Source organism: Schistocerca gregaria, chromosome 6 (assembly GCF_023897955.1).
Source record: "Schistocerca gregaria isolate iqSchGreg1 chromosome 6, iqSchGreg1.2, whole genome shotgun sequence".
NCBI lineage: Eukaryota > Metazoa > Arthropoda > Insecta > Orthoptera > Acrididae > Schistocerca > Schistocerca gregaria.
The window spans coordinates 183,514,667-183,541,646 of NC_064925.1; the positions used below are offsets into that span (position 1 = coordinate 183,514,667).

General features: G+C 43.0%; 1 pseudogene; it reads right to left on the bottom strand.

The window, feature by feature from the left end:
• LOC126278794 (neural-cadherin-like) overlaps positions 1-8,994 on the bottom strand; it is a 232,037-nt pseudogene extending 223,043 nt beyond the window's left edge.
• Positions 8,995-26,980: the final 17,986 nt, after the last annotated feature.

The window sequence follows — 26,980 nt, forward strand, 5'->3', positions numbered from 1 at the left end:
AAATCCTACTCAGAATTATATACAGCTGAAAGGAAAGAAAATTTAAATACGTACTGGACGAAAATTAGTTTGTTTTTAGGATAGAAAATAGAACGAAAGAGTAATAGTGTTATTACACTTAGTAATGCATGGCGCACCTTTGATAAATGCATCCCTCACTATCCTTCCTGCACTTAAAGAAAGATTTCGACGATGTGAGGTGGAACGAGATGTTTACAATCCTTACAAAATTGAACTAAAGTACAGCGACAGATGTTGCTTGTTGTAGGGTTGTTGTCGCTTGTCGTGCGTTATATGGGATGCGAATGGTCGAGTTTCGTTTACTGGGACAATTCTAGGACAATTCCAGATTTGATACTAGTATGTGTACTACGGAAATAGTGCGTGAATCCAAATGGGAATTCTTGGAAGGAAGAAGTTCTTTTTCTACAATCATTACTGAGGGAGTTTTTGTGAACCGGTATTTACAACAAAACGCTGTCTGATGCTACTGCCACCAACATACATATCGTGCAAGTATAAGACAAGAGAAATGGTTTAAATGGCTCTGAGCACTTTGGGACTTAACATCTGAGGTCATCCGTCCCCTAGAACTTAGAACTACTTAAACCTAACTAACCTAAGGACATCACACACATCCATGCCCGAGGCAGGATTCGAAACTTCGACCGTAGCATTCGCGCGGCTCCGGACTTCGCGCCTAGAACCGCTCGGCCACACTAGTGGTCGGCTGTTCTCCATTATTTCTAAGTTCTAATGACTAGAAAAAGCACGGTCCAGTTGTCACAGAACGCCGCAACCATTTGTTGCGAAATAAATATTTCTGTGTCACCGTTTCTATAGGTGACCAAGAAACATTAAATATTTCTTTCAAGCATGCATATAGCAGCTGCAGAATGAAGAAGTTAATAGCGACAGCGGCAGTAGTAATCTAAGTATTTGGTAACTTCATATTCTCGATCAAAGACTTTTTTTGAAATTTCAAAAAGGCTTCCAATCGATGCTATGATGCCTAGAAGAATCTTTCCATACCGTTTACATGAGACTGATAAATAACCAGTTAACAGAGAATTGAATTTTCTCACCGTGTCTAATTTGTAAGCTAAGTGCATCAGTTGTTACGACACAAGCATGAATGTATCAAGTGTTTGCTTTAGTGTTCTGGTGCATTGATTCTTGTTTCTTAGGTATGAGGTATGGGTTCAATTTCCACTTCATATGTGTGTTTTAAACACATATGAACACATTCCCTTTATTCGACTAGATTTCGGGATTGCAGCCGGATGACGTTGACTTCTTGCCACGATATTTCGGCTGGCAATCGTCTAGCCATCTTCAAGTGAGTGTCCTTCATTGGAGACTGCAGTTTCCCGAAGTCAACTTTATAGCAAAAAATTGGCGCGAAAACGCATGCGCATTGGCCTCCGTCACAGGAGCGTCCTCTATCGAAATCCGCGCCCTCTGGAACTAATGTTCTATCTGTGGAGCGCAGGCGCATGCATAAAGGTGAAAACTACAGGTCCGCCCTTTGTCGGAAAACGCGCCAGCGTCGCTGAAAACAGACGTCAGATGTCGCCAGACGTGTCTTTATGAATGAACTGTCTTCTCTCAGAGTAAATTAGAGAGATCACCGGGGCCCAGGCCTTGTACAGTTGAAAACCGCCATCACGATTTATAAGTTTTTGCGCTAGGCGTATCTCCACAAATTCTTTATTATGGAATCCCAAGAAGTTTTCGCTGGGGCCAAGATTCTTGTGGCAGAAAAATCCTTAGCGTGCCCTGTGGTAATACAGTGCTCATCTACGACCGTCTTACTGGGCTGCGAAAGGCGAGTGTGGCGTTTGTGTTCAACGCATCTGTCGGGTACTGTGCGTGTTGTCTGACCGATGTAAGCTATGCTACACTGGCAAGGAATTTTATAGTTCCCGGCCTTCCGCAGACCCAATCGTCCTTTACTGAACCGAGAAGAGCACTAATCTTCGCCGGTGGCCGGAAGATTACTTTAACTTGATGTTTCCTTATGATCCTACCTGTTTTAGATGAAAGGTTGCTGGTGTATGTAAGGAACGCCCTGTACTTGAATAGCTCCTAATCTTCTTGATGTTGTGGGTGGTCACGTTTCTTCCTTCTTGGCGCTGTTCAAATCTGATGTGGAGAGTAACCATTAACTCTGAAAGTTCCAGCTACTTTGTAGGGCAGTCTCCATCAGAAACACCATGAGCCAGGTGCACCAACGTTCTAAGGAGGCTGGAAGTTTGTGAAGGATGATGACAACTCGACGCTTGCATCATCCACACATCATCCACAGAATTCCACAGATAGGAAGAGCCGACAAGTGCGAGAATTATCGCACAATCAGCTTAACAGCTCATTCATCCAAGTTCCTGACACGAATAATACACAGAGGATCTGTGAGACAACAATCAGTTTCGCTTTAGGAAAGGTAAAAGCACCTGAGAGAAAATTCTGACATTGCGGTTGGCAATGGAAGCAAAAAATGGTTCAAATGGCTCTGAACACTATGGGACTTAACATATATGGTCATCAGTCCCTTAGAACTTAGAAATACTTAAACCTAACTAACCTAAGGACATCACACACATCCATGCCCGAGGCAGGATTCGAACCTGCGACCGTAGCAGTCGCGCGGCTCCGGACTAAGCGCATAGAACCGCTAGACCACCGCGGCCGGCAGGCAATGGAAGCAGGAGTAAAGGAAAGTGAAGACCAGTTCATAGGGTTTGTCGACCTGCAAAAAGCGTTCTACAATACAAAATAGTGCAAGAGGTTCGAAACTCTTAGAAAACAATAAGTAAGCTGTAGGAAAAGACAGGTAATAATGTATACAATAATCAAGAGAGAACGATAAGATTGACAACGAAGTACATCGATTAAAAGGGTGTAAGACGAGGATGTCGACTTTCGTCCCTACTTTTCAGTCTACACATCCTAGAAGCAATGAAGGAAACAAAAGAAAAGGTCAAGAGTGTGTTTGAAAATTTTTTTGAAGGCTAAAGTACGTAAATTATAAGATTCCCTGGTGACATTATTATTCTCCGTGAAAGTGAAGAAGAATGCAAGATTTATTGAGTGAAATAAATAGTCTAATCAGTATAGGATACAGATTGAGAGTAAATCGACGAAAGAAATGTGAAGTGGCAGAAATGAGATTAGCGAGAATCTTAGCACTAGAATTGGAACTCATGATGTAATTCTGCTCCCTCGGTAGCAAAATCACCTTTGATGGACGAAGCAAGGAGGACATAAAAAGTAGCCTAGCAGTAGTAAAAGGGAGTTCCTGGCCAAGAGAAGTCTACTAGTACCATACACAGGCCTTAATTTGAGGAAGAAATTTTCTTGAATGTATGTTTGGAGAACAGAATTGCTTGATAGTAAGACATGGACTGCGGGAAAACCAGAACAAAAGAGACTGCGGGGAAAACCGGTACAAAAGAGAATAGAAGCGTTTGAGATGTGCCACTAAGTAAGAATATTGAAAATTAGGTAGTCTGATCAAGTAAGGAATGAGGAGGTTCTTCACAGAGTCGTCGAGGAAAGGAATGTAAGGAAAGTACTGATAACGAGAAGGGGCAGAATAATAGGACGTCTGTTAAGACATCAGGAAATAATTTGCATGGTACTAGAGGGCGCTGTAGAGGGTGAAACATGTAAAGATTTTATATGCACTTTTCAGCAAAAATACTCTTCTAGCATTCTTGATGGACCATCGTCACTGTTATGATTTGATGATCACTAATCCCTGTTTCTATACTGGTCCTGGCTCTGATTTGTTCGAAGTGATAACTGAAACTTTATGGGTATTCCTCTTATGCTTGCATCATCATCAAACGGAACAGTTTTTGGATCGACCTTTAAGGTAAGGAAATATGGAGGAATGCAACAAACAAGTCGAAAGGTATCAAACGATTGCTAAAAGGAATGGTAAATCTCATTTTCAAGAAGGGTCAACAGACAGACGCGCGCAGTTACCGGCTTGTATCGCTGACGACATCTGTAGTATAATTATGGAATATGTCTGATGCTTACATATTACGACGTTTCTTGAGAGCGAAGATCACCTCTTCAATAATCGGCATGGATCCCACAAATGGAGTTCTTGCGAAACTCAGTTCACCTTTAAAATCCAGAACGCCGTAAACAAAGGCGCACAGATTGATGGCGTGATCTGCAAGGCATTCTATACAGTGTCGCGCTGTCACTTAGTGAACACAGTACGAGCACATCGAGTAGCGGGCCGGATTTGTGATTGTATAAAGGACATTCTTGTAAATAAAAATTATCACACTGTTCTTAACGGAGCAAAATCGTGAAATGTACAGATAATTTCTAGAGTACCCCAAGAATGCTTGACGGGAAGCTACCGTGTACAATCGGTTAGAATGCGACGGCATGCGCTACTTAATGTGACCCAAAACGCCGATCATAAGAACAAGATTCATCCGGTGCTCATACCTCAAATTCTAATGGTGATAACAAGGTTTGGTCGAGGTTTTGGATAGTATCTGGGCTAGGAGCCATTTGTATACCAAACAGAAGGATCGTCTTAGTGTCATTATCCTACGGTACAGGGTCAAATTATGAATATTAGACTCTTCTTTCTGCTTATGCAAATGGAGAAAATCGGTTGATTTTTTTTTTTTTTTTTGCATTTGACGTGGTCCACCGTGGGCCTTAAAAAGCTTATGTAGGCACCATTTCTTCATGTGCAGTTCCTCAGAAAACTAAACAAAAGTCTTATACCATTTTTTCGTACTAAAGCCGAGCCACGGATTCCAAGAGACTATGCACAACATAAGGCTGAAATTATTACGATATATTCCTAAGATCCCAATCCCGATCTTGAAAATTTTCTTTTTATCTTTAGCTGTTTCCAGGATCAGAGGTTTATAGATGCCACACGTAAAATATGCATTTAAAATCCGGTATGAGGAGGAATATAAATAGTAATTAATCACAGAAAATTGCTCAAATTTTAACGGAACCTTCTCTAGGAATTTATCTAGAAGTACGATATTTTTGTTTTCCAAAGCCTTTACCCATTATTGAGAAACACCTTATAAACGTGATATTTGGATACCAAAATTGATCCCCTGATTCCAAGACGGTTATGCATAGCAAATAAGTATAATTTCCATGATATAGTCTAAGATTCCTTTCTCGAACAGCCTTGGAAAATTTTCCTGTTATCTTTATCCGTTTCCTGGTTACAGGTGTTCGAAGTTATCCTACGCGTGCACGTAAAATACCCACGTGGAATCCGATGTTAGGCAAAGACGTATATTATCAATTGACGTAACACGAAGGGATATACTTTATGAATTATAGAGTGCAGTAATCAGTCCCCTCTTTTTGTAGGTTTTATTTGGCAAATCCAGATTCGGCAAGTGCCTAGCCATTATCAATGCACTATTTTCTAGTCTCGATACAGGTCAGTTTCCTGTTGTTCGGGCGTCACTCACAGTTCTTTGAACTGACTGACACTCGAACAACAACGGATCTAACATGTATCGAGACTAGAAAATAGTGCATTGATAATGGCTAGGCACTAGCCGAAATCTGGATTTGCCAAATAAAACCTACAAAAAAACAGGACGACTGATTGCTGCGTTCCATAATTTATAAAGAATATCACAGTCGCTGAGCGCACCAACTTTTGTAATGGAAGGCAACCTGATGACGAAGAGATATGCTGTGAAGTACCTTCGTTGTCATCAGAAGGGTTCTGGGAAATCCGTGTTGTAGGACTCAAGGGCGCACAACATTCTTGTGCACGTAAAATACGGTCTGTGGTTAAAATTGGTTTTGGGTTATTTCAATTTCATATAAGTAAACTGTTAAAATTCTGCTGATTCATAAAGTTCTTTTCATATGAGTGACGTGATCAGCTGTGTCAGGGAAAAGAAGGGGACCAGCAGAAAAATGCTCCTATCTGGACACAAAAAAGGCGAATATGTTCCTGTTTAAAAGACTCTGGCTGGAAAGAGGGGTTACCATCTGCCTCACCATTTTAAAAATATTTCGCATAAGTTTTCGTTTACGAACATATTCGCCCTTTTTTTGTGCTGCTAGAGAAGGATAAAGTGTCAGTGGGAAAGATAAGGAAAAGTAATAAATACTGGAAGTTAGTGGTTGTGGTATAGAAAAAATGAAACAGGCAATGGCAGTATGAAAGAAAGGGAGGGACGTAGTGGCAGTGACACTGGCAGAACAATGATAGGAAAAGAGTGAAGGACACAGTGCCAGTGGGAAAGGAATAAAGAGACGAAAAACTGGAAATGGATGACGGCCATCGATAATAACAGGCAGGGTCTATGACAGAGGCAACGAAGAAGAGAGAGACAGTGACAATGAGAAGAGACAGGAACAGTGGGAAGTAATGAATGAGCTAGCAGCAGTGCGACTGAGCAATAGGAAGACTGTGACAGAGAGAGGAGGCAGTAGTAGTAGGACAGAACGAAGGAGACTATGGCTGTGACACAGGAGACAGTGAGGAGACAGTGACAGACAGACACAAAGAGATGATGACAATGATATGGTATAAATGAGTGAGTGAGTGAGAATCGGCAATTGCGAATGAATGGGTATGAGCGACTAACAACGACGGACTAGTGGGTGTGAGCGACTTACAGTTAGGGGAGCTTGTGGCAGTGAGAGGTGAGCTGCATGTCAAAAAGAGCGGGAATATGTTCGTATGGCAAAATTTTTGGGAAAATTTGTGAAGGTGCCAAGGAAGTCAGAATGGCAGTTGATACCTCAGTGAGAGGCTTTTAAACATGAACGTATTCGCATTTTTTGTGCTCCTACAGGAGCATTTTTCCGCTGGTTTATATTAATAATCACGTGTATAATGTTGGAGACTCCTTAAAGCTACTTACAGATGATGATATTGTCTGTAGGAAGACTGAAAGGCGAGAAAACTATAGTAAAATACAGGAAAACCTACAGAAGGTGAAGAATTTCTGCAGGGCTGTCAGATGACCGTGAAAGTGAATATTGGGCCTAAATAAAAGAAGTCTACTGTTCTACTAGGACTATTTTTTTTCAACCTTTGACCGGTCGTGAAATTGATTTTTTATTTTATTTTATCTTTTCTTTTTTTAGCAGCGTTCAGTTACATCTTCCAGTTACTTTTCCACATAGTCACCGCTCCGACTTAGACATTTGTCGTTGCGTTGTACCAACCTTCCAATACCTTGAAACGATAATTAAATCAAGACCCTACGCTGTCGACAGGCGTTGATATACACCAACGGGGACACTTGAAAATGTGTGCCCCGACCAGGACTCGAACCCGGGATCTCGTGCTTACATGGCAGACGCTCTAGCTATCTGAGCCACCGAGGACACAGAGGGTATTGCGACAGAAGGGATTTATCCCTTGTACGCTCCCCCTGAGACGCACATTCCCAACTTAATGTCCACACTCTACATTCGTAGTGCCCCTACCCATTACACTCTACTCGCGGCAGACAATCTGACCGAGTCCTGTAAGAGTTCGGGCAATACGTGTGCATCCGCACACAAGAAGAATGTCAATGGCCGGTTAGCCTTAACTATATGAAGATGACATATGTTCTTTCGGACATGTCAGAAGGAATAGATACCATCTTCATATTCCAATACATTACTCATAGAAGGCAGCCGTCCGCCCAGTGACTTCCACCAATTCCCTGAGCTGGTCTACGGCTCGTTGTCTGTGCCAAAATACTGTCCTCATAGCCATCTGTTCATGTGAGCGACGATTTGAAAATGAAACGGTGTCAAGTCCGGGCTGTACTTAGGTGATCATTTCCCATCGAAAACGCTGCAGGAGCGTCTTCATTACCGTAGTATGCGACCGAGAACTGTCATGAAGGAAACAGACGACAGTTCGTGATGTGGGCTGCATGAAATCAGGCAAAAATCTCTCAGCAGCACTTCATATTTGGTGGGAGGCCCTATGTTGTAGGCATCTTTACGTTCTCACTATGTTCTCAGTACTGAAAAGTGCGACCTGATGCAGTAGACGGACTTATTAGAAACAGCACAACACATGCGTACAAAGATTTACAGGATGTTCACTTCGCGACCGATCGGAGGTTGAAAAAATAACCATCATATTACACAATTGTCGGCATGTCTATGGAAATAGTAACCACCATAAAATGGAATGATCACATTAAATTCACTGTAGGAAAAGGAGATGTCACGTTGGGGTTCATTGGAAGAATCTTAAGCGGGTGTAATTCATCCATGAAAGAAGGGGCTGAAAACACTCTTTCTATCCATTTTTGTGTATTGTTCATCGATCTGCGACCATTAAAGTAGGAGTAATAGAACGCACGGAGAAAATGCAATGAAGAGCGGGGCGCTTCGTCACAGTATTGTTTAATCGACGGGAGACCGTTACGGAGGTACAATGGCAGATGCTGTGTAAAATTGTGAGTTACTGTTGACATTTCGCAGCGTATGTTTCAAGACGAGTCGGGTAACGTGTTACTTAATCTCACATTTTTCTCACGAAATGATCACGATTAGAAAATCGGAGAGGTTAGGTGTCACATGGAGCATTACCGACAATTATTACTCAGACGCACCATTTGTGAATGGAACAGCATATGGAGGGAGGGGTGGCGGAAGATATTGATACACACCATAAGAAGGCTTGAGGAGTATAGATGTAAATGAAATGCTGATTACTCAAAAAAAAAATTACAGAAAATCCACTGAACATAAGTAAGTCACCATCCAACATTGTACATCAATGATTTCAGGCAGGCAGCCGTTGGCACTGACCGTGAGGATCCTCCTAGGCAGGTTTGCGGGGTCCTCTTCCTCTTGCAGCTCTGCGCGGTACACGGGCTGCTGGAACACTGGTGGCATGTCGTTGACATCCACCACCGTCACCAACAGCTCTGCCCGGGACGACGCCACCGGGGACTTCCCTGTCACCACTGCCGCAATCCGCAGCTCATACTGTAAGCACACACACATAGGAACTTACTAAATGAAGGTCTTTGTAGATAAGGTGCCATGATACACACATATTGGCTTTTGAGTATGTTAGTTATCTGTTCAATCTTCTACTGGTTATTTTGCAATTATTTTAGATATTTCGGCTTAACACTCAGCTAGCCATTAAAATTTCAGCACCGGAAAGGACAGTAAATAACGAAATATTATAACCGAATAGGCTTCTGGAGCCAGAGTCAGTTGGCATAAAAGTTTACTGAGTATAGTACTGTATTATACAGTAAAAAACTATAGTGTAGAAACCAACATTTTGGTCACGATCAAGATTATTCGAAAGACGCAGACGTCTATCGAGGACTCAATAACTGGCGCTGACAGAACTGAGGGACTCATTCCTATTCTAGAATTTATGAAGTGCCAAAAATATACAAACAAAATTATCCATTAAGGCCAATTATGAACTGGATCAGCTTTCCTACAAACAATTTGACAAAGTATCTATTACACAAATTAAGACCTCTGTTGGCAAAACGGTCCCTCATGTGAAGAAATCAACACTCCTAATAGAATGCATAACGGGAGAAACAATTTTATCCATGGACATCATGGCCAGCTTTGACATAAAGTCGCTATTCACAAACGTGCCAGTGGACAAAAATGTTCACGTCCTTCAAGCGCATATCAAGCCAGACATACGGAACCTCGTTGAGATATGTCTTCTACATACTTAAAATGGCAAGGAAGTAGCAATGGGGAAATTAGCAGCCATCGTATTCGTGACTTCGGAGCAACGGCACTTTCTTCTGATCCTTTACGCCCACAACGCTGCTTCAGATACTAAGATGATACATTGGCTATATGGCCTAATGGTGCAGTGGACGTACACAGATTTCACGAATATTTTAATGAAATGCACGGGTAGGTACAATTCACGCTTGAAATGAATGACGCACTTTCATTCGTAGACGTGGATGCATATAGGGCAGAGGAGGGCGTACTAGCGCACAGTGTATATTAGAAGCCTACACATATGGACAGGCACGAGTATATGCACGCCCAATCCAGCCAATCACCACTAGCACAGAAGAACTGAGTTATCCACTCTTTGGCTGTACGCAGCGTCTGTAACGCTCAAAACATAACACATGAACTCAAATGGCTGCATACAGCGTTCTTGGCTAACAGTTGCAACCATAAATCGATCTACACAGCCATGGCAATGAACAAAAGAAAACAAGACTGGCCAGAAATCGACAAACTGCGACTAGCAATGCGCTTACATTACTTGAAAAATGTCACTGACGAGATTGGTAAACAGTTTCGCCAGAATGGTGTCCGGCCTGTGGTCTACAGCAGCCGCAATATAGAGGATGTGCCAGGCTCACCCAAAGAAAAGATAGATGCTTTACACACTGGAGGTGTGTACAGCGTGGAACGTTAGTGGGGAGAAGTATATATCGATGAGACCGGCAGGCCAATAGCAACATGTATACGGAAACACAAGCGGTACATTCGCCAAGGACAACGCAGCAAATCTGCACTGGCCGAACAACAGCAAGAAAATGAAATTTAATTAAATCAGCAAACTTGCCAAGCAGCCAGTTTTGGTAAAATTCAAGATCAGAGAAGCCATCGAATCACTAAAACAGCCTAACAACATGAACGCAGAGGAAGGACTCTGGCTGGTCTCGTCCCGGCTGCCAGCTCTCAGAGTCCCACAGGCCGCAGCAACAACAAAAGACACGAGCGCTACTGGCGAGAGGCTCCTGTGCGCAGCCTGCCATCCAGCAGGGGAGAACAGGCGTAAGTATCTCATTTTCCGATGCAATAGATGACATCAGATCGTTACACGCTTCACTGTAGTAACCTATTACAAGAAAGTTCCCACTCCTTCCATCTTATGAGGCAAATCGTAACAACGATCTTTTAGACATTTTGACGCAATGTGATGCTCACAAGGAATCCCGTAAGTGAGAGGTCGCAAAATGTCAAATATGTTTATGGCATTCGACGCCCCACATAGTCTGTCATGCAACCACAAGATTATCAAATTACTGTCGGGTTGCCAGTCGGATCCAACTGTCTACTGGCCGCCATCATCAGTTGAGAAAAGCTAGCTGCTCTCGCCGACAACTGATTCCACGCGCTAATGACTGCACTGCCTTTTAGAGGGACACCGCAAGCTTTACAATGAGACGAAAGTAGTTGCAAATACTTCTCGGTATTGGGATTGTGTTGTAAAGGAATCTGTTGAAATCAGACTAGCAGATAATATCATTAATCGCGATAATGGATACCCGCTAAGTAAAACGCGGAATCCTGTTTTATCAGACATGAAGAAACAACGGCATCTGAATCGGCCGGCTATGAATAATCATTTGTACCGATATATCGTTCACCACCGGAGGCACTGCAACTCTTTTGGCACCAGGGGAAAGCAGGAATGATAGAGCGCGAGCGCATTGTATCTAGCGCATGCGCTGTTGTACTTCCGATGCACGTAAAGGTGCGGGCATTTGCGAGTGGAATCAATTATCGACGAGAGCACCGTAGCTTTTCTCACCTGATGATGGCGGCCAGGTGGACCGCTGAAATATTGTGCTCAGATGACAGTTTGATTCGGATGGAAACTCGACGCAAACTTGATATACTAGCGGGCCGCGAAAGTCTACATAGTCACAACCACAATATTGGTTGTTAATGGCAAAAGGGGCGGGACGGGAGGTATCCAATGATGAACTCAGCATGAAGCTATGGAGCTTATTAGAGCTGCTTGTTCGATGAGTAACTTACAACAGTGCTACAGCGCTTGTGATATTGGTACAAAGCAGAACAATGACAACGATAAACAAACAAAACAACTGCCGAAGTTGACATTTCGTCAGACAGGAACCCATGGAATTTCTTAATATGAGAGGAGAAGTGACGGATGAAATATTAGCGTTTTTGCAAGATGAGTTAGTGGAATGTTTGGTGTAGTATACGCTAGACTATGCTGACAGTGTGCTTGAGGAATACAGTGATGACGATACCCGCTTAACAAGTGAAGGTGATATTGAAACAGATGTCGCGGCATGTAATTCACCATCTCTGTCTGACAGGAAGCCACAAATCTCGTCTCCTGTGAAACGTAGTAAACTTCATTCGTTGGCGAAGGAGCAGGTACTAAACACAGTTGCGTGCATAGAAGATCATCCACAGCACTGTAGAAAAAGAAGGCAAAAAAGAACAGATTTCGAGTGAGTTCACAGCAACATGACCGTATAGTGCACAAGAAAAACTACGGATATTCAAGGGGGGACAGGGTGCACTTGTTACAGAAGCTGGTGTTTGCGCGTTTCAAGGATGCTCGATACAATTTACAGTATTCCCATGATAGTGACCTACTACGTTATGAACATACAATTAGTGATCTCTAAGGAAGCAGTGGATGGTTCCAAGACTTCAAACAGTACTACAGAACTGGCAGACGTTAGATAACGAAATTTGAAACAAAGCGTCAATTTGGCAATGCACAAAAAACTACGGAATCTGTTTGAAAATTTGCAGAGTGATTAACAAACATCCCATCGTTCAGAAAGGATTTTTTTTTCAAGTCTAACCACTCGGGATTTGAAGAGAAATGCACGTGAAAGGGAGAGTTGTATCAAGATCAACTAACATCAGTACCTTAACGCATTCGTATAAATTATCTGTATGGTAAACTGACTGGAAAGTTATCTATTGTGCTGCGAGAAGTTAGAGGTACTCTGTCCCCTACTATTCTTTCTTGTGTGCGTGATCTTAAATGGTCAATAGGGAATATTTACATTATGTGATCAAAAGTAACCGGACACCCCCAAAAACATACATTTTTCATATTAGGTGCCTTGTGCTGCCACCTACTGCCAGGTACTCCATATCAGTAGTCATTAGACATCGTGAGAGAGCAGAATGGGGTGCTACGCGGAACCCACAGACTTCTAATGTGGTCAGGTGATTGGGCGTCACTTGTGTCATACGTCTGTACGTCGAGATTTCCATATACTACACATCCATAGGTCCCATTTTTCCGATATGATAGTGAAGTGGAAACGTAAAGGGACACTTATAGCGCAAATGCGTACAAGCCAACCTCGTCTGTTGACTGACAGAAACCACCGACAGTTGAAGAGGGTCGTAATGTGTAATAGCCAGACATTTACCCAGATCATCTCATAGGAATTCCAAATTGCATCAGGATCCACTTTAAGTACTGTTAAAGTTAGGAGGGAGGTGAGAAAACGTGGATTTCATGGGCGAGCGGCTGCTCATAAGCCATCCATTACGCCCGTAAATGCCAAACGACGCCTCGCTTGGTGTAACGAGCGTAAACATTGGACGATTGAACAGTGGCGAAACGTTGTGTGGAGTGACGAATCACGGTACACAATGTGTCGATCCGATGGGAGGCAGGCAGGTAGGATGCCCGGTGAACGTCATTTGCCGGCGTGTGTAGCGACAACAGGAAAATTCGGAGGCTGTGGTGTTATGGTGTGGTTGTGTTTTTCATGGAAGGGGCTTGCAACCATTGTTGTTTTGCGTGGCACTACCACTGCAGAGGCCTACATTGATGTTTTAAGCACCTATTTACTTCCCACAGTTGAAGAGCAACTCGGGGATGACGATTACGTCTTTCAACACGATCGAGCACCTGCTGTTCATAATGCACGGCCGGTGGCGGAGTGGTTACACGACGATAACATCCCTGTAATGGCCTGGACGGCATAGAGTCCTGACCTGAATCCTATAAAACATCTTTTAGATGTTTTAGAACGCCGACTTCGTGCCAAGCCTCGCCGACCGACATCGATACCTGTCCTCAGTGCAGCACTGCGTGAAGAATGGGCTGTCATTTCCCAAGAAACTTTCCAGCACCTGACTGAACGTATGCCTGCGAGAGTGGAAGCTGCCATCAAGGCTTAGGGTGGGCCAACACCGTATTGAATTCCAGAATTACCGATGGAGGACGCCACGAACTTGTAAGTCATTTTCAGCCAGGTGTCCGGATACTTTTGATCACATAGTGTACGTTACAGCACTCAAGAGTGCGAAACTGGGCCTAAAGAAAATACAGCTTGGTATGAACACAGCTTTTGGCCAATAGCTAATTAAAATAAGTTACTTTTGCTTGGTTCCTGGTCTACGTAAAGAAATCATACTCCTTTAGTGCAAACTCCTCGTCTTGAAATGTGTGTGACATTGCAGTTCCTACCACTTGGAACCACTGGAGAAATACAGCCTCTGGATGTTTATTTCTTGCGTGCCTATAAAACATATTGTCCCACTGTCTGCAGCTACGCATTTAAAGTGTAGCCAATTTCACAATAACGTCCATGAGATACTGTTTCGCATTCGGTGGCGTGCCATCAGATTCCCTCATTTCTGATCACTCATTTATACCAATATTATTTAAGACCAGGGTCACTTTGCGCAATGGGAATGAAATCATCTTCCAAAACCTTCACGCAACCTTCGGTAGTCACCGTGTCGTCAAGGAATAACGCACCGATTTTCCCGTGACTGGCCATAGCACATCACACAGTCACCCGTTGAGGATGAAGGAACTTCTCGATCGCGAAATGCGGATTCTCAGTCCCCCAAATGCGCCAATTTTGCTTATTGACGAACCTGTCCAAATGAAAGTGGGCTTCGTCACTAAGCTAAACCATACATGTACTCCGTCTTCACGCCACAAGTGGCCCAACGGGACCATCCGACCGCCGTGTCATCCTCAACTGAGGATATGGATAGGAGGGGCGTGTGATCAGCACACCCCTCTCCCAATCGTTATGATCTACATCTACATCTACATCTACATCCGTACTCCGCAAGCCACCTGACGGTGTGTGGCGGAGGGTACCCTGAGTACCTCTATCGGTTCTCCCTTCTATTCCAGTCTCGTATTGTACGTGGAAAGAAGGATTGTCGGTATGCTTCTGTGTGGGCTCTAATCTCTCTGATTTTATCCTCATGGTCTCTTCGCGAGATATACGTAGGAGGGAGCAATATACTGCTTGACTCTTCGGTGAAGGTATGTTCTCGAAACTTCAACAAAAGCCCGTACCGAGCTACTGAGCGTCTCTCCTGCAGAGTCTTCCACTGGAGTTTATCTATCATCTCCGTAACGCTTTCGCAATTACTAAATGATCCTGTAACGAAGCGCGCTGCTCTCCGTTGGATCTTCTCTATCTCTTCTATCAACCCTACCTGGTGCGGATCCCACACTGCTGAGCAGTATTCAAGCATTGGGCGAACAAGCGTACTGTAACCTACTTCCTTTGTTGTCGGATTGCATTTCCTTAGGATTCTTCCAATGAATCTCAGTCTGGCATCTGCTTTACCGACGATCAACTTTATATGATCATTCCATTTTAAATCACTCCTAATGCGTACTCCCAGATAATTTATGGAATTAACTGCTTCCAGTTGCTGACCTGCTATTTTGTAGCTAAATGATAAGGGATCTATCTTTCTATGTATTCGCATCACATTACACTTCGCTACATTGAGATTCAATTGCCATTCCGTGCACCATGCGTCAATTCGCTGCAGATCCTCCTGCATTTCAGTACAATTTTCCATTGTTGCAACCTCTCGATACACCACAGCATCATCTGCAAAAAGCCTCAGTGAACTTCCGATGTCATCCACCAGGTCATTTATGTATATTGTGAATAGCAACGGTCCTATGACACTCCCCTGCGGCACACCTGAAATCACTCTTACTTCTGAAGACTTTCTCTCCATTGAGAATGACGTGCTGCGTTCTGTTATCTAGGAACTCCTCAATCCAATCACACAATTGATCTGATAGTCCGTATGCTCTTACTTTGTTCATTAAACGACTATGGGGAACTGTGTCAAACGCCTTGCGGAAGTCAAGAAACACGGCATCTACCTGTGAACCCGTGTCTAAGGCCCTCTGAGTCTCGTGGACGAATAGCGCGAGCTGGGTTTCACACGATCGTCTTTTTCGAAACCCATGCTGATTCCTACAGAGTAGATTTCTAGTCTCCAGAAAAGACATTATACTCGAACATAATACGTGTTCCAAAATTCTACAACTGATCGACGTTAGAGATATAGGTCTATAGTTCTGCACATCTGTTCGACGTCCCTTCTTGAGAACGGGGATGACCTGTGCCCTTTTCCAATCCTTTGGAACGCTTCGCTCTTCTAGAGACCTACGGTACACCGCTGCAAGAAGGGGGGCAAGTTCCTTCGCGTACTCTGTGTAAAATCGAACTGGTATCCCATCAGGACCAGCGGCCTTTCCTCTTTTGAGCGATTTTAATTGTTTCTCTATCCCTCTGTCGTCTACTTCGATATCTACCATTTTGTCAACTGTGCGACAATCTAGAGAAGGAAGCACAGTGCAGTCTTCCTCTGTGAAACAGCTTTGGAAGAAGACATTTAGTAATTCGGCCTTTAGTCTGTCATCCTCTGTTTCAGTACCATTTTGGTCACAGAGTGTCTGGACATTTTGTTTTGATCCACCTACCGCTTTGACATAGGACCAAAATTTCTTAGGATTTTCTGCCAAGTCAGTACATAGAACGTTACTTTCGAATTCATTGAAAGCCTCTCGCATAGCCCTCCTCACACTACATTTCGCTTCGCGTAATTTTTGTTTGTCTGCAAGGCTTTGGCTATGTTTATGTTTGCTGTGAAGTTCCCTTTGCTTCCGCAGCAGTTTTCTAACTCGGTTGTTGTACCACGGTGGCTCTTTTCCATCTCTTACGATCTTGCTTGGCACATACTCATCTAACGCATATTGTACCATGGTTTTGAACTTTGTCCACTGATCCTCAACACTATCTGCACTTGAGACAAAACTTTTGTGTTGAGCCGTCAGGTACTCTGTAATCTGCTTTTTGTCACTTTTGCTAAACAGAAAAATCTTCCTACCTTTTTTAATATTTCTATTTACGGCTGAAATCATCGACGCAGTAACTGCTTTATGATCGCTGATTCCCTGTTCTGCATTAACTGATTCAAATAGTTCGGGTCTGTTTGTCACCAGAAGGTCTAATATATTATCGCCACGAGTCGGTTTTCTGTTTAACTGCTCAAGGTAGTTTTCAGATAAAGCACTTAAAAATATTTCACTGGATTCTTTGTCCCTGCCACCCGTTATGAACGTTTGAGTCTCCCAGTCTATATCCGGCAAATTAAAATCTCCACCCAGAACTATAACATGGTGGGGAAATCTACTCGAAATATTTTCCAAATTATTCTTCAGGTGCTGAGCCACAACAGCTGCTGAGCCCGGGGGCCTATAGAGACATCCAATTACCATGTCTGAGCCTGCTTTAACCGTGACCTTCACCCAAATCATTTCACAATTCGAATCTCCGTCAATTTCCTTCGATACTATTGCACTTCTTATCGCTATAAACACGCCTCCCCCTTCACTGTCCAGCCTATCTCTGCGGTATACATTCCAATCAGAGTTTAGGATTTCATTACTGTTTACGTCTGGTTTCAGCCAACTTTCTGTTCCTAGTACTATATGGGCGTTGTGACCGTTTATTAATGAGAGCAGTTCTGGGACCTTTCTATAGACGCTTCTGCAGTTTACTATTAGCACATTAATATTGTTATTTCTTGTTGCATTTTGCCTACTCCTGCCTTGCCGCGTCTCAGGAGGCGTCTTGTCGGGCCTAGGGAGGGAATTCTCTAACCTAAAAAAACCCCATGTGCACTCCACACGTACTCCGCTACCCTCGTAGCCGCTTCCGGCGTGTAGTGCACGCCTGACCTATTCAGGGGGACCCTAAATTTCTCCACCCGATTGTGTTTCGAACCGAAGTGAACTCGGTTGGCAGCTAGGGCAATCATTCCACGCTGCTCCAACTATAAGAATCCTTCATGATGGTTTTCTTTGACCGGAGCAGCTACCATTCGGTCGAGTAGCTCCTCAATTGGCATCACGAGGCTGAGTGCACCCCGAAAAATGGCAACAGCGCATGGCGGCTCGGATGGTCACCCATCCAAGCGCCGGCCACACCCGACATCGCTTAACTTCGGTGATCTTACGGGAACAGGTTTATCCACTGCGGCAAGGCCGTTGCCCAAACCATACATGCGCATACTAATTCTCACCATCCCCTCGGCCAACCGTGCAATTTGAACGCCCTAAGGGGCAAACCGTTTGGAAGTCACGACAGTTTTATTTCATATAATTCAATAATTGTCACCCTGCATATAAACGCCGTAATCTTTGTTCCTCTGGGACACTCATTTTCTGTTGCCCTCCTGATGCAAACGGTGAGTCATTAACAGCTAATATTTTTCCTGTCAGACTTGTTAACACAACACTTTCAAACGAGCCTAAGGAGAACCCGGTCATTGAGGAGTAATGACTATATGTAAGTGACTTTGCAAAGTTAAAAAACAGCTGTAGTCCGAGAATACGGCCTTTGTAAACGTGGCTGAAACGCTGGTTTCTCCAGTATAGTTTCTTACAATACTACGCGGCACCGTACTCAGAAAACTTTTTACGTCCATGAGATATAGTGCTTGTACAGTATAGCAGGTAGAGTACGTGATTAAATTAGTAGGAGATTTGGGGGTCTACAGCGTGCGAAATTAAGAACATAGATCTTCCACCTGTGGCACCATCGATGGCTCTAACCCGATTGTGTTTCGAACCGAAGTGAACTCGGTTGGCAGCTAGGGCAATCATTCCACGCTGCTCCAACTATAAGAATCCTTCAGTCGTAGCGGTAGCGTGTCAGTTTGTCGGCGACGCTCGACCAGATGTTCTCAGTGCGTTATCAATCTGGAGAACGTGCTGGATAGGGGAACATTGAATCTCCTGCTGCCACACGATAGGTCAGGACTGAGGAAACACCACGCAGTATTGCGTTTTCTTCTTCGAACCTAATGTCCCGGAAAATAGAGCACAGTGACCAGCCTTTACATGACAGCTTTCCAAATTCCAGGTATGTGAACCAATATCTACGGTTGTTAGCATGGGCGGTGCGCTAACATGGCACCTAACGATACTATTAACCACTGGACGCATTTACAAAAGTCTTTGAATCATACAGAACATTGAATTTCAACTAGTGCATACTTCTTTGGTGATCACTTGTTAATATCATTTGGCCGCGCGGGATTAGCCGAGCGATCTACGGGCGCTGCAGTAATGGACTGTGCAGTTGGTCCCGGCGGAGGTTCGAGTCCTCCCTCGGGCATGGGTGTGTGTGTTTGTCCTTAGGATAATTTAGGTTAAGTAGTGTGTAAGCTTAGGGACTGATGACCTTAGCAGTTAAGTCCCATACGATTTCACACACATTTGAACATTTTTTAATGCTATTAGATTAAAACGCGTTAAACATCTTGTCACAGCAGTAATCAGCTAAGGTAGTCTGCCAGTATTTTCAATAGAATATTTTGCTACCAAAATTAGTATGTGGACAAAACACTATGTATGCCGTTTTCTTCGAAGTGCTATTTGTACCGCGTTAACCCTTCTAGCCCAGTTGACCGACTTGGACCCTAAAAAGTTTTTAAGTACTTCAACAATATCCCGCTGGTTCCACATGGCACCGCTGGTTTCCGTGGTTAAATTATATCACTAGAAGGCAGCACCAACAGGATCATGAGTATGCAAGAGATTTCATCCATCCTGTAATCAAGTGAATGCATGGAGTTCAGCTAATGAAGTTGAATTATTTTTGCGGCAGGTTTTTTAGGTGCTTTTTACTTTAAAATGCGTAATTAGAGTGTACGGAATACTTATTAAAAATTATATTATTAGAGATAAATACGCATATTACTTCCAGTGCTGTGAGGTTATAAATAAAACGGCCCGCATGGACTCATTGGAAACACTACTATCTAGGGGCAGGTCTACCAGTGACCATATGTAAGGAAACATTATTGCGTGAACAAACCAATTTTATTTCCCTTTGCAGACGTCTAAATTATCGGCGGAAGAGATTCTGGAGTTCTGATGAATGGTTCAAAAATGTTCATATGTGTGTGAAATCTTATGGGACTTAACTGCTAAGGTCATCAGTCCCTAAGCATACACACTACTTAACCTAAATTAACCTAAGGGCAAACACACACACCCATGCCCGAGGGAGGACTCGAGCCTCCGTCGGGAGCAGCCGCACAGACCATCACTGCAGCGCCTAGACCGCTCGGCTAATCCCGCGCAGCTGATGAATGGTGATGTCACTGATACCGAAGAATTGCAGGAAGATTCGGATGATCAATTTCGGCGTTCGGACACGGAGCTACTTACATAAATCACAACTGACTGCCTGTTTTCAACGATTATTGCTCATACATAGCGTTAGAGCTTCCAAAGAACAGGTTTCCTAAGAACTACGAATAATTATTTGGCAACATACTGAACATAATGATCACATCGACGTAAGTACGAAAGAAAAGGCCAGTGGAATCGTCCTTCCAAGTCCACGCACATTTTTAATAAGTAACTTGAAATATTAATCTGCAGTTCCGCATTGTAATTACCGAGCACCTTACTATAAACTTACAAACACGGAAACGGCAACACTAGTCGGTTAATAGTGAAACGTTTCAATGTGTCGAGCTACCACATACATACATGAAAGAAATTCCAGATAGAAGGCGAGGCAAAATTTGTATTACACTACAAAATGTTAATTTTTTGCACTGATGTTACTATATGCAATAATTCGTAAAGTTATTATTAATTTCGTGCTTTGTAAAAAAAAAGTAACTGCTACGCCTGCAACTTTATTGCATGGTAAACCCCACATAATAAAGATATAGAGAATGAGTGGAAAACGGAAATATATTCCGTCTCGCAAGGTTTACTGGGAGTCACTTTCTTTGGAGCAGTTGTTAGATCGGTTACTGCTGCTACAATGGGATGTTATCAAGATTTTAATGAGCTTGAACGTGGTGTTATAGTCGGTGCACGAGCGATGGGACCGATGAAGAGATTTTCCCTTACAAACATTTTACGAGTGTCTTGTGAATATCAGGAATTCGGTAAAACATCAAATCTTCGACATCGCTGCGGCCGGAAAAGGATCCTGCAAGAGCAGGACCAACGACAACTGAAGAGGGTCGTTCAACGTGACATAAGTGCAACCCTTCCGCAAATTGCTGCAGATTTCAATGCTGAAAGATCAAAAGTGCAGCGTGCGAACCATTCAACGAAACGTCATCGATATGGGCTTTCGGATTCGAAGGCCCACTTGTGTACCCTTGATGACTGCACGACACAAAGCTTTACGCCTCGCCTGGGCCCGTCAACACCACATTGGACTGTTGAGGACTGGAAACATGTTGCCTGGTCGGACGAGTCCCGTTTCAAATTGTATCGAGCGAGGATCCATTCACGTCCATTGTGTATTCGGACGGACGTGGGCAATTCCAGCAGGACAATGCGACATCCCATACGTCCAGAATTGCTACAGAGTGGTTCCAGGAACACTTTTATGAGTTTAAATACTTTCGCTGGCCACCAAACTCTCCAGTCATGAATATTATTGAGCATATCTGGGATGCCTTGCAAAGTGCTGTTCAGAAGAGATCTCCACTCCCTCATACTCTTACTGATTTATGGACACTCCTGCACGAATCCAGGATTCAAGGTGTCAATTCCCTCCAGAACTACTTCAGACATTAGTTGAGTCCATGCCATAACTTGTTGCGGCACTTCTGTGTGCTCGCCGGGGTCCTACACGACATTAGGCAGGTGTACCTGTGTCTTTGGCTCTTCAGTGTATTTGTGTAGCACGCTACTGTAGTTACCCTTTGTTCCAATGTGTGTGAAATCTTATGGGACTTAACTGCTAAGGTCATCAGTCCCTAAGCATACACACTACTTAAACTAAATTATCCTAAGGACAAACACACCCACCCATGCCCGAGGGAGGACTTGAACCTCCACCGGGACCAGACGCACAGTCCATGTCTGCAGCTCCTCAGACTGCTCGGCTAATCCCTTGCGGCAGTTACCCTTTTAGAGAAGTCCATTCCTCTCCAAATGTTCATTTCTCTTCAGGTGAAATGTCTACCGTGGGATTGGGTATAGCAGTAAGTACAGCCTCAAAAAACTTCAAACGCACGTAATCATTCCTCAATTCTTCAGCACATCACCTCCTTACTATCTTTCTTCCTGACAGATCTCTCAGACTTCAAAATTACTCCTTATCGTCAGTAAATAGTGATCTAGATCGTTCTCAATTCTGGGTAACCAATACAATACAGTAATTGATTTCGTAATCTGTGTTTGACTATGATGCAATCCAGCTGGTATCTCTCCATGACTTCGGGCATTTTCCAAGTATAACATCTCGTCTTGTCTTCTTGAACAGCGTACTACCTGAAATTTTTGCAGAACAGAAGGATTCTTTTTCCTCTCTCATTCCTACTGCCGAGAACGTATCTCTTCTTTTCTTTCTCCTACTATTTCCCATTATTATAAGTTTTCCGTCCATCTTTACGTAGCGAGCTATGGGCTCAATACTCTCATAAACTTTTATCTTTTGACCGTGTAGTCAACATGTGTACCCCAAGTATTGTTGTTGGAGATGGGATACTGTCGATTTTAATGCGAAAAGTTCTATATCTGAACTGTTCATGGTACCTAACTCTTTGCTCCACCTTCCTATGGATAACGAAACCCATTCTTGTTATATCATTTTCCACTGCAGTCGATATTACCTTAAATTCGTGAAATCATAAATCTTTCTTTTATTTACGTTTCCCTTCACAGACTATCACTATATCTATATTGAGTTTTTGCATTTTCATTTTCTGATTTTCTTGTTTCCGTGCTACATACAGACTTATCACATTCCGCGGTGTAGCTTGTTGAAATATTACCCTTTCGTTGGTTTCTCATCTCTTTCTCACGGTCACCTGCTCTTCGCTATCCCCTCGCAGACATCTGAATGGGTGACTAAACCGGCATCTTCTGCTAATGTAGGAATAATCCCCAATAAGCATTTACATGGACTATTTTGAAGAGCACGTAAATCAGCATTAACAATGACTTATTAAAACAACTATGAATAATGCCACAAACAATGAGTTTATCTCTGAAATAATCACAAGTTGTTCACACCAGTCAAAAGTTCATTAAATATGATGGATAGGAAACCGATATCCAGCTAAGATGAAGAAATAAATAAAAACATAAGCAGCCAATGAATCGAAATATTATCAGTTGACACTGAGCTACGGCAATCAGTGATAAAATTTCAAAATTAAACTGCCCACACACACTAAAGCAAGTCCAACTGTAAATCCAACACATGCACACAAAATCTTGATAGCACAACAAACTAAATCGTGTTCCAACACTAGCAGTAATGCTGAATGATTATTCCAAGTTTCGAAACTTAACTATGAAATTCCCGAGTACGAATTGTTTTCAGTTCAGTGCTGCTCCTCAGACGCCATTGTCCTCACTGTGCGAAAGAATATTCCGAGTCCAAATTAACGCGAAATGGTTCTATTCTCGCGGAACAGACGTGGAGTCGGAAGTACTTGGTCCCGGTGGCTGTCTGCTCCTCGCCTTCCAAGTTTCAGCTTCTTGTCTCATTCATATTCATTACATCTACATCTACATATATACTCCACTAGCCAACAAGCGGTGTGTGGCGGAGGGCACAATTCGCGCCAAAGTCATATTTCCCCACCCTCTGTTCCACTCGCGGATAGCGCGAGGGAAAAACGACTGTCTGAACGCCTCAGTACGAGCTCTTATTTCCCTTATCTTTGAATGATGATCATTACGCGATTTGAAAGTTGGTGGTAATAATATAAGCTCTACATACTCGGCGAAGATCGGATTTCGGAATTTAGTGAGCAACCCCTTCCGTTTAGCGCGCCGTCTATCTGCAACTGTGTCCCACTTACAACGTTCTATGAGATTTGTAACGCCCTCGCGATGGCTAAATGTCCCATTCACGAATCTTGCCGCTCTTCTTTGGACCTTCTCAACCTCTTGAATCAGACCCAACTTCCACTGACATAGAAGCCACAACGACATTATTGTCGCGAATACCTTCTTCTAGATTAATTTCCTCAATAAGGTCAGGTCTGTTTGTCGCCAAGATATATAATATGTTCCCATCTCGAGTTGGTTTTCTAACCAATTGCTCAAGGTTGTATGTTGAGAGCACTTCTAGAATAACTTCAGATGAATCTTTGCTTCTAACCCCTGTGATAAACGTGTAATTTTCCCAGTCAATGGATGCTAGATTAAAGTCTCCACCTATAACTAATGGATAATTTGGATATTTATTTCCTATGTACTCAAGACTTTCCCTGAAAAGTTCTGCGACGTTTGTTGGGGATGCTGGTGGTCTATAAAAAACATTCTAATACAATGGTCAATCCTTGTCTGATTGACAGCTTTATCCAGACTATTTCACAGTCCGACGCAGTGTCGATCTCAACTGCGTTTAAACAGCTTTTAACTGCAATGAACACACCACCTCCCATAGCATCAGTCCTATCCTTCCTAAACATTGGCCAATCAGAGTTCAAAATTTCACTGCTTTTTATGTCTGGTTTCAACCAGCTTTCGGTACCTAATACAATATTGGCATTGCTACTGTTTATTTCGGAGATTAACTCGGGGATCTTGTTACAGACACTTCGACAATTTACTAACATGAGATTAAGGATATTTAAATCCTTTGGAATCACCTGTTTAGATGAACTAACAATTTTTACAGTTGGCACACCCATATCAGTGTCATGAACTGGTAATTTTTCGGGCCAGCTGTTAGTTTCCAATAGCGAGGAGCCTAATCTAAAAAAAAAAAAAAAAAAAAAAAAACCATGTGAACGCCACAAGTACTGTGCTACCCATGTAGCTGCTTCCTGTATGTAGTGCACCCCTGATCTATCGAGAGGCGTCCTACAACCTTCCACCCCATAACGTAGGTCGAGGGATCTATAACCATTTTCGTCACAGAGTCGACGTAGCCTCTGGTTTAAATTCTCCACTCGACTCCAAACCAGAGGACCCCTGTCCACTCTGGGTACGATGCTGCAGATCGTCAGCTTGGCTTCCACTCCCCTAGAGATGGAGGCCGCCTTCACCAATTTAGCCAGCCGTCGGAAGGACACAAGGATTTCCTCGGAACCCCGACGACCGGCATCGTTGGTGCCGACATGCGCAACAATCTGCAGCTGGCTGCACCCCGTACGCTCGATAGCCGCGGGGAAGAAGGTGCAGTCTGATAGTGTGATCCTACTCAGTCCCCCCCCCCCCCCCCTAGCATCAGATACCACACTGAATCTATAAGCAAAGTGCATGACAGTTCATGACCTCTTACAGTATAAGTGACTTTTTCTTTAGTGGGCCAATCTTTTACAATGAAGGCTTCTTTAGAAGCTTTCTCGTGTGAGTAGTAGGTTAGTCTTCTGTAACTTAAACGGTTCTAAAATTACGATAAAATTACAATTACAAAAAAAACCTGATTAAATAATAAATTTCATAAACTTAACTTCTACAGAAAGTGTTACACATGAATATGTAGCAATTTTTACTTCACTTTCCATTGATGCATTCATGTTTATTGTACAATTAATTGTTTAGCAGTTAATTGCTAATTAGTGCATTGGTAACGGAAAAAGCGCCTCATTAAGATAAATCACGTATTCAAAGTAAACATGTCACACAGCGTATTGTATCAATTGTCATCGCGTGATGTGGTTGTATTTGCCGTTCAGTGTTTAAGCTGCTTTTAATTGACTAATTAAGTAATCAGGATTGATTTTATGCTCCAGTTCTAATTTACTTACAGGTATTGATTTTCTGGTGGCACCAGTTTGTAGCCTTGATTTACTTTTATAAATGGCACTTCACAAAATCATGTAATATATATACATCAAAAGCTATAGAAGAAATACTGTTTCGCATTACTTAAAAATGTCGAATACCAATAGCATTTCAAATGTACGTATGTAGTACAATGTTTCAGTATCTGTTGTTATACTCATCAGCTTTAAAATAATGTTCGCACTTTTTCTTCATCATAATTGACGTAAAAATTTTTCTTGTGTGATGTGCAAGTTGCAATCTTACCTTACGCTACTATGTCCGTCAACGTCATGAGGTCATAGTAGCCGTCGATCTCCCGAAAATTCTGACTGCAGTGTCGCTAGCCGTTGATCTGACGAGGATTCCTTGCTCGGTATGTGCGCAGTGTAAACATTAAAAAGTTATTCCTGCTGAACCTACTGATGTGGTGTTATCATTACTTAAATTGCTGGATTGGTGTCAACTGATGTGGCCATGGTTTTGCTCTCAGGCTGCTGTAGAGAAAAAAATTCTCGCATCAGGACTGGCCTCTGGTAATGTGAGGGTGAACTGTCCTTAATGTGCTGGGAAAAATTATTCTCTCACCATTCCGGCTAACGTGGCGTCACCATGGGCGCGACCTTAGACGTCCCTCGTATTCATCGACGAATAATGACAAAGCGAGCAAAACTTCGTTCAGCTGCTCAGGAACCTTGGTTCCTTGCTCTTCGCGCAGCTGAGATGCTTTAAAGGGGTCGCCGTTGTCCACGGTCCTATTGATTTCACGACCGAACAGACTGAGCTACGTTTCACCAGATATTTTTCTATTGAACACTTGTTGAGTTCTATAGAGGAAACTTTAGATGTCAGAAACGCACACAACACGCGAGCACAAAAGATGTGGTATGACGTATGCAATATAGACGCATTAGTATGTCTGTCCGATGACTCTTTTTAAAAACTCGAATATAAAGAACCTTTTTCCAATCTTTCGGTACCTTCATTTTTCCATTGATCTAGGCTTAGCAGTTGCTAAAGAAAGAATAGGGGAGGAAGGGAGAAGCACGGGAATTCCAGCTAGAGAGAGAATCCACCAACACTTGCCCTGATGCAAAGTTGCAAGGTTCCTAGATGTGCCGAGACATTGTTATCCATCTCTAACTTTTAGGGTCGTCCATCCCCGCTATTCGCACGGAGACCATATATGAC